The sequence below is a fragment of the Sphaeramia orbicularis genome, unplaced genomic scaffold, assembly GCF_902148855.1.
Source record: "Sphaeramia orbicularis unplaced genomic scaffold, fSphaOr1.1, whole genome shotgun sequence".
NCBI lineage: Eukaryota > Metazoa > Chordata > Actinopteri > Kurtiformes > Apogonidae > Sphaeramia > Sphaeramia orbicularis.
The window spans coordinates 90,039-105,017 of NW_021941626.1; the positions used below are offsets into that span (position 1 = coordinate 90,039).

At 42.3% G+C, this 14,979-nt stretch overlaps 1 long non-coding RNA gene across 1 annotated transcript; it reads left to right on the plus strand.

Moving 5' to 3' along the window:
• Positions 1-4,059: 4,059 nt before the first annotated feature.
• On the plus strand, positions 4,060-12,934 carry LOC115416576 (uncharacterized). The gene is made up of 3 exons (XR_003935003.1): positions 4,060-4,078; positions 4,425-4,545; positions 12,580-12,934. It is a non-coding gene; the product is annotated as an uncharacterized LOC115416576 (long non-coding RNA).
• Positions 12,935-14,979: the final 2,045 nt, after the last annotated feature.

Genomic DNA, 14,979 nt, shown 5'->3' on the forward strand with positions numbered 1-14,979 from the left:
CTGTGGTAATGCACATTTCAACTGATGCTGCTTCAAATGAAAAATATTACCTCTCCAGTTTCTTCATATGTTGTAGGGCAACATGTTGGGCTACAATTTTCAGGAAAAGTTGTCGCGGGGTCATTTGTCCCAAATTGTCAATTTCAAGGTCAAAATATAGGTCAAAAGGTCCATGATGAGATATATCACTTAAAAGATAAAACTAATGATGTATTTAGATTCCTTATGATCTCCCCTTCACAAATATACTTTATTTTTGAAAATCGGACCATGGTTGCCGAGATACAGCACTTTAAAATTTGGCGGCCACGCCCTTTTTCGCGAAAGTGAAACAAAGAAATGGCGATATCTCAAAAACCGTTGGTCCGATTTTGCTAAAATTTGAAAATTGGCTTTTCTGGCTAGGATTTACCTAAAAACCAATTTTCATTGAATTTGGAGGAGGTAGGGTTTAACTCACTGGGTGATCTGACATGGAATGACCCAGTGGTTAAGAACGGACTTCGTCATCTTTATCTGTTTTATGGCTGGAGGCTTCTACTCATTGGGTTGGGGTGGGGGGTGCGCTCCATGATTGTTGGTCGGAGTGGAGCAGGGCTGGGGGGTGCACGCTCACTGTGAATGTTGGTCGGGGGGTAGCGTAGCAGTCGGACATTGTCGCTTTACTCTTCTTCTAACTCCATACTCAGCCATAGGTGATAGTATGGATCCAAGTTATTATTCCAAGAACGACCGGCTTCCGCGACTCGCCGGGCGGCCACTTCCTTCACACTGCGGGTTCAAGTTTGAGGCCGGAGGACCTCCAGCGGAGGGGGTTTCCCCACCTCGTCTTTTCTACGTCTTCCGTGAGCAAGACCAAGTCTTCCTCAGGGGTTTGCAAGACGGAGCCGCACCCGGTTCTGCGTACTCCTGGTCCTGCTCTGAAAAATGGATCTCATCCACTATTAATCAATTATGCAAAATGAATATGAGATCGATCTAAGATCGATTAAATCGATTTTTTTTACCCAGCCCTAATCTAAACTCAGTTCTTTTGCTCATTGAATGCGAATCTTTATCTGATGGATAATAATAGTTTGTAGAAGTGTTTTGGTGGTTTCATCTGAGTTTGTTCCTCAGACAAACTTCTCATCCTGATGAACTCTATTGTGTTTTGGATCTTCTTGGTTGTATTTGTATTGTTTGTCCCACAGTGACAGTACAGACTGTAAATGTGCATAAGGACACTAGAGCTCTGATATGCACTCAATAGTCTGGGACTGGACCTGAGGACTCACTGCTCAGGGTATGTGGGTCTATCTGGTACCAGTCCTGACCAGTCAGCTATCAGCTCATCCTTCCACTAAACTGACTGTCTTCATGAACACTTTAGATGTTTAGAATGTGGAACCAGGAACCAGGTCCCAGTTTGGTTCAGGTTGGTTTGAATCAATCTAATCAAATCACACTTACGTCTGCATGGACCTGGTGTCAACCATCGGACTCCAGCAGGATCCAACCTGAAAGGAGGAGGAGGGTCAGAGGTCAGCTGGAAACATGGACCTTCCATTACTGTGATCCACTGAAGCTTTTCTGTTCACATCCACTAAATGGTTCCTTCTGAATCACTGAGTGTGTTTGTCTGTGAACATGGGCTGGACCTTCATACAGGATGGATCCCAGCTCTGACAGATGGTTCCTGTCAGCTCTACCTGTTCTATCTGCCATTATCTGTGGATGCATCGGCTCAGTCCATACCTGACAGTGTCCAGTCTCCAGTGTGGATCCTCCACTAGAGCACACAGCTCCTGTCCTGAGGCTCCTGGATGGTTGTAGCTCAGGTCTAGCAGTCTGAGATGGGACGGATTGGACTGTAGGGCTGAGACCAGAGAAGAACATCCTTCGTCTGTGATCAGACATTGTGACAATCTGCAACACAAAACATCACATCCATCAACTTAGGATGGAGATGAGTGGAGTTGGAGTCATTGAACAGAGTCTGTGAATGCATGGGACTTCACCAACAGGACTTCAATGTGTAAAGTCCATGAGTTCCAGACTCTGAACACAGTTGAAGATCAGTAGAACTGGTCTGGAGTTCCACACAAACAACCACTGACAAGTTCAACCCATCCAACAACTGCAGACAAACATTGAAATGATGTGTTGTGTTCTTTGTTGAACCCTGACCTGAGTGTGTCCAGTCTGCATCCTGGACTCTTCAGTCCATCTGACAGGATCTTCACTCCTGAATCCTTCAGGTGATTGTTGCTTAGATCCAGATGTATCAGACTACAGGACTGGGATCTGAGAACTGAGGACAGAGCTTCACAGCTTCTGTCTGACAGGTTACAGCCACTGAGTCTGGAGAAGACAGATGAGATTAGTGTTGAAATGAATGAAGATGAGTTTGGATTATAGTACAGTCACAGTGAGCACACATCTGATTGTTTACAACAGACACAGCCAAGTATTACTGTCAAATGTTTCATCTACAAACTAATCCAGTTATTTATTTATTTCAAACATGCAAAGAAACAAAATAAAACAAAACAAGCCAAATAAGAAAAAAAAAGACAATTCAAATGAGCTGAATCTTTCTTCAAGTTCGTGTCTGATTTTTGCATATGGTCCAAAGAGAGTAGGAAGAAGTATAAACTTATTTAATCCAACCCCTCAGTGCTTTTCCACCTTTATCACTAACTTAATCCGTGAATCAAACAATACATTTGTCTTAATTTGAACATTTAACCCACAGCTAATCCATACTGCAGTCACTGAATTGTGTCCCACAGAATGATCCTAGCTCTTCTGGGGGCCCCCCAGAAGAGCTGGAGGAGGTGTCTGGGGAGAGGGAAGTCTGGGCGTCCCTGCTTAGACTGTTACCCCCGTGACCCGCCCCGGATAAAGCGATGGATAATGAAATGAAATGAGAATGATCCTAGTAGTGCAGTCACACAAACACACATCAACAGTTCAACAGTTTTCTCAATAATTCCAGCAGATTTATCACTTCAACATTATCCAGAAACAAACAGCCCTCATTGTCTTTATAAATACTGGACCTGACAACAATCAATTCTTATGTTTTGAAACTGAATTGTGTTAGATCTTTGTTTCTCTGCACACACACTTTTCCTCCACAGATGGTCACAGACACTTTTGAACCTAGTGTGCACTTTATGAATCTGGATATTGAACTTTCCCCTTAAACTATCACCTCCCTCTCTTTCACTGAACATTTCTGGAATATTGTCTGGCAGTCAGTTATTCTTTGCTTTATACATGATTTGAATAGTTTTGAACTCCACAAGGTCAATGAGTTTGACAGTTTTAGATTGTAAAAATAGTGGATTGGTGTGTTCACCAAAACCAACAGGATGAACAATTCTGAAAGCATTAGACCATCATCTAATGGAAGGTTTATGTCACAGCCGCCCTAAATTAACAGCATTAGTAATTAGCTCAGTATCACTGATGTGTCTGGAGTGGTTTATACACCAGGATGGAGAAGCTCTGGAACTGAAATTATATATTTAATGTGAAACAAAATAATTCATATTGTTTCTCATGATTTTTTCAAATGGACTGTTTTACACAAAAATGGATCAAATATAAAGTCCATTATTTGTGGATGAATTGTAAAACTACAGTTTTCCTTTTCTTCCTGAACACAAACATGAGTTGTAGTGGTTGAATGTGATGTTTGTTGAATTTGTTGTTGTCACAGAAGCCCAGTGAGGGACTGAAATGTGGGAATAAAAAGGGGAATTCACTGTGAAATTCTTTCTTCCTTGTTACATGTCAGACAGCAGAGGGCGGTGTTTCTTCCTGTTTTCCCTTCTCCCTTTTTTCTGCAGGTCATTTTCACATTGGTTTCCACCTGGGCAGGCCGAGCCACCTGTGATTGGATCCTGCCGACTCCAGCCAGCCAATCAGCTGTCAGAAGACAGGTGAAAAGCTTCCCCCTGAAGACACCCCCCCCCTTCTCTTCTTCTTCTCCCTGACTGCTGTTTGATGAGGCCCTGCTGCCATGCCAGTCTTTTGGAGCCTTTTTCTGTTTGTTCGAAGGCCGTTTGGTGGCAGGTTCAGGACAGAGGTGAGTTTGGGGCTTCCTGTACATTTTTGCGTTCACGCAGCTTTCATCTGTCGTTTAACACACTGGGTTTATTGGTTTGTGCCACTTGTGTATGTTTTTGTGACAGCAGTTTGGAGATAAGTTAGGTATTCATTTAGTTTTTGTTTCTTTCATCTAGATGCTCAGTTAGGCCCTGTTTTGTTCTATTAATTTCATTAATTTGACACAACCTATACTGTCCCGGCCTCCGCCACATTTTTCTGGCTTTGTGTTTTTGTTCGCGGCCCGCATTTGAATTATTAAGGGAATAAATGAAACTAATTGTATGTGACTTTTGTTGACTGATTCTTTGTTGTTGTTCTTTCAGGTTACTGTCCAGCATTCTGATGTAACATTCCTGTTGAAAAGGATCAAACATGGAGATAAGACTGAAAATGAAAGAGTGTCATTCAAACACTTGCTGATGTTGGATGGACTCTGACACAGAGGTAAAGGTGGACCAATACATTTGGTATCAGCTAGAACTGGAATAAAAGAATGAGGATTTAGGAAAACTGGAACTGTTTTAACAAACACACAAAACACAAAGTATTTGAGCATAAAAAGAAACGTGGAAGTGTATTAAAAGAATGAAAACATATAAATCCACTGTGTTTGACCTGAGAGTGTCCAGTCTGCATCCTGGACTCTTCAGTCCATCTGACAGGATCTTCACTCCTGAATGCTTCAGGTCATTTTTGCTCAGATCCACATGTGTCAGACTACAGGACTGGGATCTGAGAACTGAGGACAGAGCTTCACAGCTTCTGTCTGACAGGTTACAGCCACTGAGTCTGGACAAAACAAAAGGCATGAGTATAAAGTTATTGATCTGGTTGAAATGATAGATCCATATTTGAGATGTTTGATCCAACTGTTTGTTCTCACAGAGCTTTGTTGGAGGCTTTGACCACTGGCAGCAGCCTCAGAAGAACCTCCTCTGAACCAGAGTATTCCTTCAGGTCAAACACATCCAGGTCTTTTCTGATGACAGTAAGATGAAGGCCAGAGCTGACCACTGAGCAGGAGACAGTTGTTCTGTGGACAGACGTCCTGATCTCAAGTACTGTTGGATCTGATCCACCAGAGATCCATCCTCCAGTTCATTCAGACAGTGGAACAGGTGATGCTTCTCTCTGCAGACACATTCTTACTGATCTTCTTCTTGATGTACTCTACAGTTTTCTGGTTGGTCTTTGAGCTGCTTCCTGTTTGTTTCATCAGACCATGTAGGAGACTCTGATTGGTCTGCAGTGATAGACCCAGGAGGAAGAGCAGGAACAGGTCCAGGTGTCCATTTGGACTCTGTAAGGCCTGGTCCACAGCGGTCTGGTAGAACTGGACTGGTTTGACCTTTGATAGTTTAGACCAAACAGATGTTTGTTCTGACAGCAGATTGACTCCAGTGTTGATGAAGGTCTGATGGACATGAAGAGCAGCCAGAAACTCCTGGACACTCAGATGGATGAAGCAGAACCTCTGGTCCTGGTACCCTCCTCTCTCCTCTTTGAAGACCCCTGTGAACACTCCTGAGTACACTGAGGCTGATCTGATATCGATGCCACACTCTGTCAGGTCGGATTCATAGAAGATCGGGTTTCCTTTCTTCAGCTGCTCAAAGGCCAGTTTTCCCAGAGACTCAATCATCTTCCTGGTCTTTGGACTCCAGGGTGAATCTGTCCCAGGTCTTCCATCGTACTTGATGTCTTCAGTTTGGCCTCAACCACCGGAAGTGGATGTACATCTCAGTCAGGGTCTTGGGCAGTTGTCTTCTGTCTGTGGTCTCCAACACGTCCTCCAGAACTCTAGCAGTGATCAAGCAGAAGACTGGGATTGTGACACATGATGTGGACGCTTCGGGACCTCTTGATGTGGGAGATGATTGTGTTGGTCTGTCTTTTATCTGTGAACCTCTTCCTGAAGTACTCCTCCTTCTGTGGGTCAGTGAACCCTCTGACCTCTGTCACCATGCCACGACACTCTTCAGGGATCTGATTGGCTGCTGCAGGTCGTGTGGTTATCCAGAGGCGAGCAGAGGGAAGCAGGTTCCCCCTGATGAGGTCATCAGCAGCACATCCACTGAGCTGGACTCTGTCACATCAGTCAGGATCTGAGTGTTGTGAAGTCCAGAGGAGGTCGACACTCATCCAGACCGTCTAAGATGAACACCACCTGGAGGTCTTCAAGATCCAGATTCCTGCTTCTGGGTTTCTTGAAGAAGTGCTGAACCAGTTCCACCAAGCTGAACTTCTTCTGTTTCAGCACATTCAGCTCTCTGAAGGTGAATGGAAATATGAAGTGGATGTCCTGGTTGGCTTTGTCTTCAGCCCAGTCCAGACTGAACTTCTGTGTGGACACTGTTTTCCCGATGCCGGCCACGCCCTTTGTCAGCACTGTTCTGATTGGCTGATGTCTGTCAGGTGGTTTTTTAAAGATGTCTTCACATGTGATGGTTGTTGGTGGTCTGTGTGGGTTCCTGGATGCTGTTTCAATCTGTCTGACCTCATGGTCCTGGTTGACCTCTGTAGCCCCTCCCTCTGTGATGTAGAGCTCTGTGTAGATCTGGTTCAGGAGGGTTTTGGGGAGTCCTTCTTTAATGATGCCCTCAAACACACACTCAAACTTCTCCTTCAGCTTAACCTTCAGTTTTCGCCGACACTGGTCAATGCTCTCTGAGTGAAGACAAAGAAGACAATTCAGAGGATGTTCCAAACACAAATGGAAGGGGAATGTTTCCCATTTCTTCTAGTATCATATCATTATGTTCCAGATTCTGTGTGTATTCAGATACAGTCATTCATTTCCTCTCATTAGATCAGTTTATTGTTCATGTGTCTTCTCTCATATCTATGACCTTCAGCTGGAGGACAGTAGAGTTCAACTGTTCAAATATGTTCATCATGTGTATTTGTACATGAAGAACCCTTCAATGTCTTCAATAATCGATTAGTCAAACAAACCAAATCCACCTTATTAACAACACTTGTCTTCTTTGTAGTTTTCTATCATCTTTGTTCCTTTGGAATGTCCTTTAAACCCTTTTATCTACAAACAAACACAGCTGTAAAATATTCACAGTCATGTCGGCAGTAGTTTCATCAGTTTCATCCATTTGACTTCAGTCACTGTTTTTCCTCTGATTCAAACTCTACACATGGACGTCATCCATCAGGTTCATTCATGTCCATTTAGTCAAATACCACTAGGTAGTTCAATGATGTAGTCATCTGTATTTAATAGGAATGACTCAGTTATTCTCACATGTCCATATTTGGACACTACAGTGTTATGACTGAGACCAAACATGTGTTCAGGTCCCGGTTTTGTAGAAGGAAACTGTGGAGCTGAAAATGACTGGAAAAACGGTCCAATCCCACAGTGAAAGAATAACAGCTGATCTACTGGATGTTTCCAGGGACTGAATGAGGACCTGCTTGGACTAGAAGACTGTGGTGAAAAGTGTCCTCCTTCCACTTGGTGTGTTCACCTGTGTGTGTTTTCAGAGTCTCTTGTGTCTTTGACTGTAGTTGAACCTTTCAAACAGACTGACAGCTGCTTCACTTTGATTTTACATCCACAGGAAAAGGTCCGTCTGTCGGCAACAGTTACCTTTAAAAGACCAAATCTAAGGAAGGCTTTGACAGACTTCAGTCAAATCTGGACCAAACGGTCACTTGGACTGAAGGATGAAGTAACTGCATGGAGGTGGACAAAGGTCAAAGGTCACTGAGACCTCACAAATCACATTAGTGAGAATGACTGTGAGTAACTGAGAAAACTACATGAGTGGATTCTGATAGAACAGCTGATTATGTTTTAGTTTATATTAGCTGTCCATTTGATCCAATAATAATAATAATAATAATAATAATATAATAAAGAGCTTAATGTTTGTGTAATACAGTTCTGCGTCATCCTCAGTTTGAATTGACTGTTTTTGGTTTTTTTTAGTTTGACTAAACTCTGTGTTGAGTTCATCTTAGATTTTTGACTTCTCCAAACCCAGATGACGACTGCCTTCATAGACTGAACTGATCTGTAAACTGATGCTCTGAGGAGTTTGAATGTTACCAGGACAGAATCTGAATATTCACAGAACTCTACTGGGTCTGAACAGATGGAAACAACATGACCACCGTCCTTCTGTTTAATGTGTCACAGGGGAATGAAATATGGAACCTCTTACTTTACTAATTACTTATTAATGACTGACCTTCACATAGTAGGATGCCTCCTGGAAGTTTCTTCACCAGATCAGTCCTGTCTATCTTCTCCAGAACCCTTACAGTGACTTCCTGAGTATTTGGATAGAAGGTCTGGACCATCAGATGCATCGTATCTATCCGGTCTGCATCCTCCAGTTTATACAATGGGATTCGTGGTTTTTCATTTCTCAAGAGGCTCTTGAACTTCCTAAACTCATTATCGACCAATCCTCCAGAATTTTCAACAGACTTTCTTAAGTGCCGCCATCTGTGTTTCCTGTAAAGATCCAAAAGAACATGTTCACCTTCACAACCAGGTCTGTATGTGAGTGATCATGAACCTGTTCATCAACGTAATCCTCAGGTTTAATGAACCTTCTGTCCAAATGTTTGACACATTACATCAACATCATTCATTTTATATCAAAGACAAAACCTCCTGAACAGTTCCACATGATAAGCTGGACTGCATCAGCGTTGGACATTATTGATTGGACAGAACAGATGGACCAGTAGATGTTGGACCAGTACACACCTCACATGTGGAGTCCGGCTGAGTCGGACGCCGTGGATCACTGGGAACCTCTGAGCTCTGCCGCTCCGCTCTGTGGACCAATCATCAACAATGAGCTCACATTATGTCTGTCCACACAGACTCCATCATGAGTCACATGACCCCCTGTAGTGGGACAGGTGTCCTGGTCCTGCTGGTCCCACTGACAGTCAACATGTGAGTGTGTTTGGAGCTTCACACTCACTGGGTTTAGTTGATCTCATCCACATTTGGATGAACCAACAGCTCTGTCCTAACAATGTGTCCTCACCATCTGCACTCACAACATATGATCCAAAGGTGTTCAATGGACCAGGAACCAACCCTGGACTCTGATCCAGGATCATCCAGGACCAGGTCCCACTACAACAACAGGTTTTCATTGATCAGGTTTAGTGTGATTCTCCTGCTAGTGTCTGAACCAGAGACTGAAGAAAAAGACCATGTGACACCGACGGTGCAACAGGACTAACTTTAGGTCGGACCTAGAACGCCAAGTTAGGACTGACTGAGCTGAAAACCCTGTTGGATCTGGACCAGATCTGAGGTTCACTTACTGAGTCTGTGGAACACCCATGGAGTCATTCTTCCTCATGGACACACAGCTGGGTCCAGGTCCTGGTCCAGGTCGTGGTCTAGGTCTGTGAATAGTGATGTCAGTGGTTTTAGCTCTGACATGGACAACAGTGGTGGACAGGTAAACATGGTGGTTTCACCTCTGAACTGTGAGCTGGTTCTCATGTTTCACACAGAGAGAGATTTTAAAATATATCATCTAATGAAATTCAATGGTTTAAGTCGGTAAAACTTACTGTTGTTGATCAGACTCTTTGAAATAAAGAGGAGGTGAAACAGACCGATGACTCCTCATGAACAAATACTTAGGATCAGGATGGCTCCTGTTAGAAACACATTCAGCACATGTGAAAAAAAATCCTTCAAGAATCAGTAAAACTGAAAACATGTCAAATGTTTCATGGTGATAAAAGAAATGTGGAAGATTAAGAGTCACCTCTGACCCGTAGACCGACACCCATCTGTGGACCCCAACCTTCGAATGCTGACACGAGTTCCTTAACAGGCCTTCGAATGGGTCCCCCCTGTCTGTCCTCACTCTGATCCATTCTGCTGAATCCACATCAGAACACAAACCATCAGTCCAGACCTGAATCCACACTGATTCATCCTTTACATTAGGGGTCTCAAATGCGGCCCGGGGGCCAAATGTGGCCCCCCAGAGGTTCCAGTCCGGCCCGGGATGAATTTGCAAAGTGCAAAAATTCCACAGTCCAGGCTGTGGAACTCATTTTAGTTCAGGTTCCACAACAGACCAGTATGATCTACAGTCAGATAAGAACAGCAGAAGAACCGACAAAAAAGAATGACTGCAGATTTTCTTCTTGGTTTGATGTGAAAAAAATAATACATTATGCCTAAATCACCACCTCCTGGAGGATTCTGTTGGGTTCTGTAAATTTGATCTGATTTTGATTGGATTGATAAAGCACTTTGTGACTCTGTCTGTGAAAGTGCTCTATAAATAAAATTTACTTACTTACTAATTACTTACTGATCAGATTCCACTGGATCAATTAATCACCAAAGTGTCAATGAGTCCACAGGTCAACAGTTATCTGGAGGATTATCAACATGGAAAACTTTTTATTAGGAAACACCGAGGGTTAAACAACTGTAACGTCCAACAACTGCTTTAAACCACATGAATGATTAACTTTTATGAGACGAAATATAAGACGTGGACGATCAACGTCCAAACCCAGAAACAGTCCAAACCTAAACAATGGAGAATCTGATCAAACAGCAGCACTTTAGAGTTTTATGGATGTTTTCTAGGTCTGAGCAGGTCTACAACCCCAGTTCCAAAAGGGTCCGGACTCTGACTGTAAAATGTCAATCAAATCACAATCAAATGATTTGAAAACTTCATAAACCCATATTTTATTGACAGTAGAACATAGAAAACACATCAAATTAGAATTAAAATGAACTGTTTTAAGCCAAAGGTCTAAAGGTCATTTTAAAAGGAACGTCTACAACACGCCTGTAAAATGTGCATCAGACCAGAACAGGACCACATTCCTCTAAAGTCCGTCATCTGGTCTCCTCAGGTCTGGACCAAGGTTATTATCATTAATGAAAACTAACGAAATGAGGAAAACTAGAATTGTAAAAACATTTTTGTTAACTGAAATAAATCAAAATTACAATTAAAAGAAAAAAACAACTAACTGAAACTGTATTTGTGTTACAAAACTAACTAAAACATATAAAAATTATGGATAAAATTCCCTTTGTTTTCGTCTTTGTCAATGTCGGATTGATATGAAATCGATTTATTTCACTTAAGCAATTTTAGCTAGTGGCACCGTACGACACTTTTTGGTCCGTCACTTGTGTTCACTTGTGGTTTCCAGTCATTCTTCTGGTCCCCACTCTACCTGGAAACATGGAGACTAAAGTTGGGAGAAACAGCAGCAGAGTCCTGTCTGGGATTTATTTGAATACGACGACAGAGAGAAGAGAAAAGAGACCACTGAACTACAACTAAACTAAAGCTAAGCATTTAGAAGAAAACGAAAACTAATAAAACTATCAAACCTGCTCTAAAAACTAATTAAAATGAACTGAATTAGAGAAAAAAAAAGTCAAAACTAAATAAAACTAAACTAGAATGAAAAATCCAAAACTATTAGAACTTTGACCTAAACCTAGAGAAAGAGAAAAAAGGTAAAAAAAAAAAAAGTAAAATGGTAAATGGACTGAACTTGTATAGCGCATTTTCTAAGTAGGAAAAAAAAGGAAATAAAGAAACTAATAAAAACTATCAAACCTGCTGTAAAAACTAATTAAAACTAACTGAATTAGAGGAAAAAAAAAAAAAAAAAAGGCAAACCTAAACTATAATTAAAATCCAAACTATTAGAACCTTGACCTGGACCTAGAGAAAAAAGGGGAGAAAATTAGGGAAAAAAAAAAAGGGAAATAAAGAAAACTAATAAAAAAACTATCAAACCTGCTCTAAAAATGAATGAAAACGAACTGAATTAGAGGAAAAAAAAGTCCAAACTAACTAAACTATAATGAAAAATCCACAACTATTAGAACCTTGACCTAAACCTAGAAAAAAAAAGGGTAAATAAAGTAAAATGGTAAACAGACTGAACTTATAGAGCGCATTTTCTAAGTAGGAAAAAAAAGGGAAATAAAAGAAAATAACGAAAACTGATAAAAACTATCAAACCTGCTGTAAAAACGAATTAAATTGAACTGAATTAGAGAAAAAAAGTCCAAACTAACTAAACTAAACTATAATGAAAAATCCAAAACTATTGGAACCTTGGTCTGGACGTTTGCAGACAGATGTTACAGAAGAGGAGATGATCCACAGTAGAAACATGGACCTGGAAACAGTTTCTGGAGACCAGTTCAGACATTCCATCCAACAGACCTTGGATTAGATGAAACATTTGATGGGTTTGATGTTTTATGGTGGACAAATATGGGTTTGTTGTGTATTCTGTTCATTTCACACAGTTGATACTGTTGTGGACCTGGGCTTCTCCAAATCCAGTGACTAGTTCCTCATGCACATGTTGGTGATGCCAAAGGGCTCCCATGTGAATGGATGAGTTCATGTAGAACAGAACCTTCACTGTGTTTGTGTCTTTTCTCTGTGGACAGTGTCTTCTTTTGTCTGATTTCAGGACATCGTGGCTCAGTAAAGTGTCGCATAAATGTGAGTTCATCTGCACCGGTGGTAAAGACGACTTAACGGAGCGTCTCTACGTCTACAGACTCCACTCACTGGACACTTTACACTCACATTCTGAACGCTGTTTCTGATTGGTCCACTCATCTGAATGAGCGCCGCCTCTATCTGCCAATCAAATCAGTGCGGTCTGTGATCGACAGGAGTCTGACATGACTGATGACGACCACAGCCAGAACGCCTTTCATTCATTCATTCATGATCTGAACCTGCTTTATCCTCACTAGGGTCAAAGGGGCGGAGCCTATCCCAGCTACTTAATGGCGAAGGCGGGGTTCACCCTGGACATGTGACCAGTTCATCTGAGGGCTGAACATATAGAGACAAACAACCACTGTCACATTCACACCTATGGGTGATTTAGGTTCAGCCATTAACCTATCAGAGCATGTGTTTGGATGGTGGGAGGAGCCAGAGGACCAGAGAGAACCCACGCAGACATGAGGAGAACATGTAAACTGTACACGAAAGGACCCACCCCTATGGACTAAAGGACCCACCCCCATGGACTAAAGGACCCACCCTATGGACTAAAGGACCCACCCCCATGGACTAAAGGACCCACCCCTATGGACCAAAGGACCCACCCTATGGACTAAAGGACCCACCCCTATGGACTAAAGGACCCACCCCTATGGACTAAAGGACCCACCCCATGAACTAAAGGACCCCCCCCCCCCCCCCCCATGGACTGAAGGACACACCCTCATGGACTAAAGGACACACCCCCATGGACTAAAGGACCCACCCCATGGACTAAAGGACACACCCCCCCCATGGACTAAAGGACCCCCCCCTGGACTAAAGGACACACCCTCATGGACTAAAGGACCACCCCCATGGACTAAAGGACCCACCCCCATGGACTAAAGGACACACCCCCCCATGGACTAAAGGACCCCCCCCTGGACTAAAGGACACACCCTCATGGACTAAAGGACCCACCCCTATGGACTAAAGGACCCACCCCTATGGACTAAAGGACCCACCCCTATGGACCAAAGGACCCACCCCTATGGACTAAAGGACCCACCCTATGGACTAAAGGACCCACCCCCATGAACTAAAGGACCCCCCCCCCCCCCCCCCCGGACTAAAGGACACACCCTCATGGACTAAAGGACACACCCCATGGACTAAAGGACCACCCCCATGGACTAAAGGACACACCCCATGGACTAAAGGACACACCCCCCATGGACTAAAGGACCCCCCCCTGGACTAAAGGACACACCCTCATGGACTAAAGGACCACCCCCATGGACTAAAGGACAACACACCCCCCCCATGGACTGAAGGACACCCCCCCCCATGGACTAAAGGACCCCCCCCTGGACTAAAGGACCCCCCCCCCCCGGACTAAAGGTCCCACCCCCATGGACTAAAGGACCCACCCCATGGACTAAAGGACCCACCACCATGGACCAAAGGACACACCCCCATGGACTAAAGGACCCACCCCCATGGACTAAAGGCTCCACCCCCATGAACTAAAGGACCCACCCCCATGGACTAAAGGCTCCACCCCCATGGACCAAAGCCACCCCCCCTGGACTGGTGTTGGAATGGAGAAGTCCTTCAATAAACTTTAAACACTTTTCACCAGTGAGTTACAAACTTTCACACAATCACTGTAATGAACTGAAGGAGGGAGGAAAGAACTACATATATATACACACAGATACACACGTATACATACAAAAAATAAATAAAAAAAAAATACTGTGTGTGTGTGTGTGTATATATATATATATATATGTATATATATGTAATTTCTTAAAATTTTTATAAAATATTTTAATTATTATTTTACAGGTTATACGGGTGTATGTATATGTATATATTTTAAACATTATTTTTATTTTTATATGTATATTTGTGTATATGTTATTCAACATTTTTCTTGTGAAACTAATTACACAAGATATTTGTCAATGAACAAACAAGTCTGGTTAAACTGACAGAACAAATACTTCTTACAGTAATTGTCAGTAATTTTATCATTTTTATTTTATTTTTACAGTATTAAACTTTAAATTAACAGTTAATCTCATAAATACAAAAGAAATATTTGCAAAATTATAACACATTTGCAAATGTATTTTAACAATTTTTCTGTGGGGAAAAAAAAAAATCCTTTAAAAGGAAGTTTTATAGTTATAGTCTATTTTTGTCATTTCATTGATATTTTCCTGTATCTTAAAATACAGGAAAAATCTGTCAAATAAAACGGTTAAACTTGTGTTAAATTCAGATTTTTTTACAGTGTATAACCCTGTTCTAAAGGTCCTTGGGTCTTTGTGTGTTCTTCTCACAGTTGGGTGGTTCCGTCCAG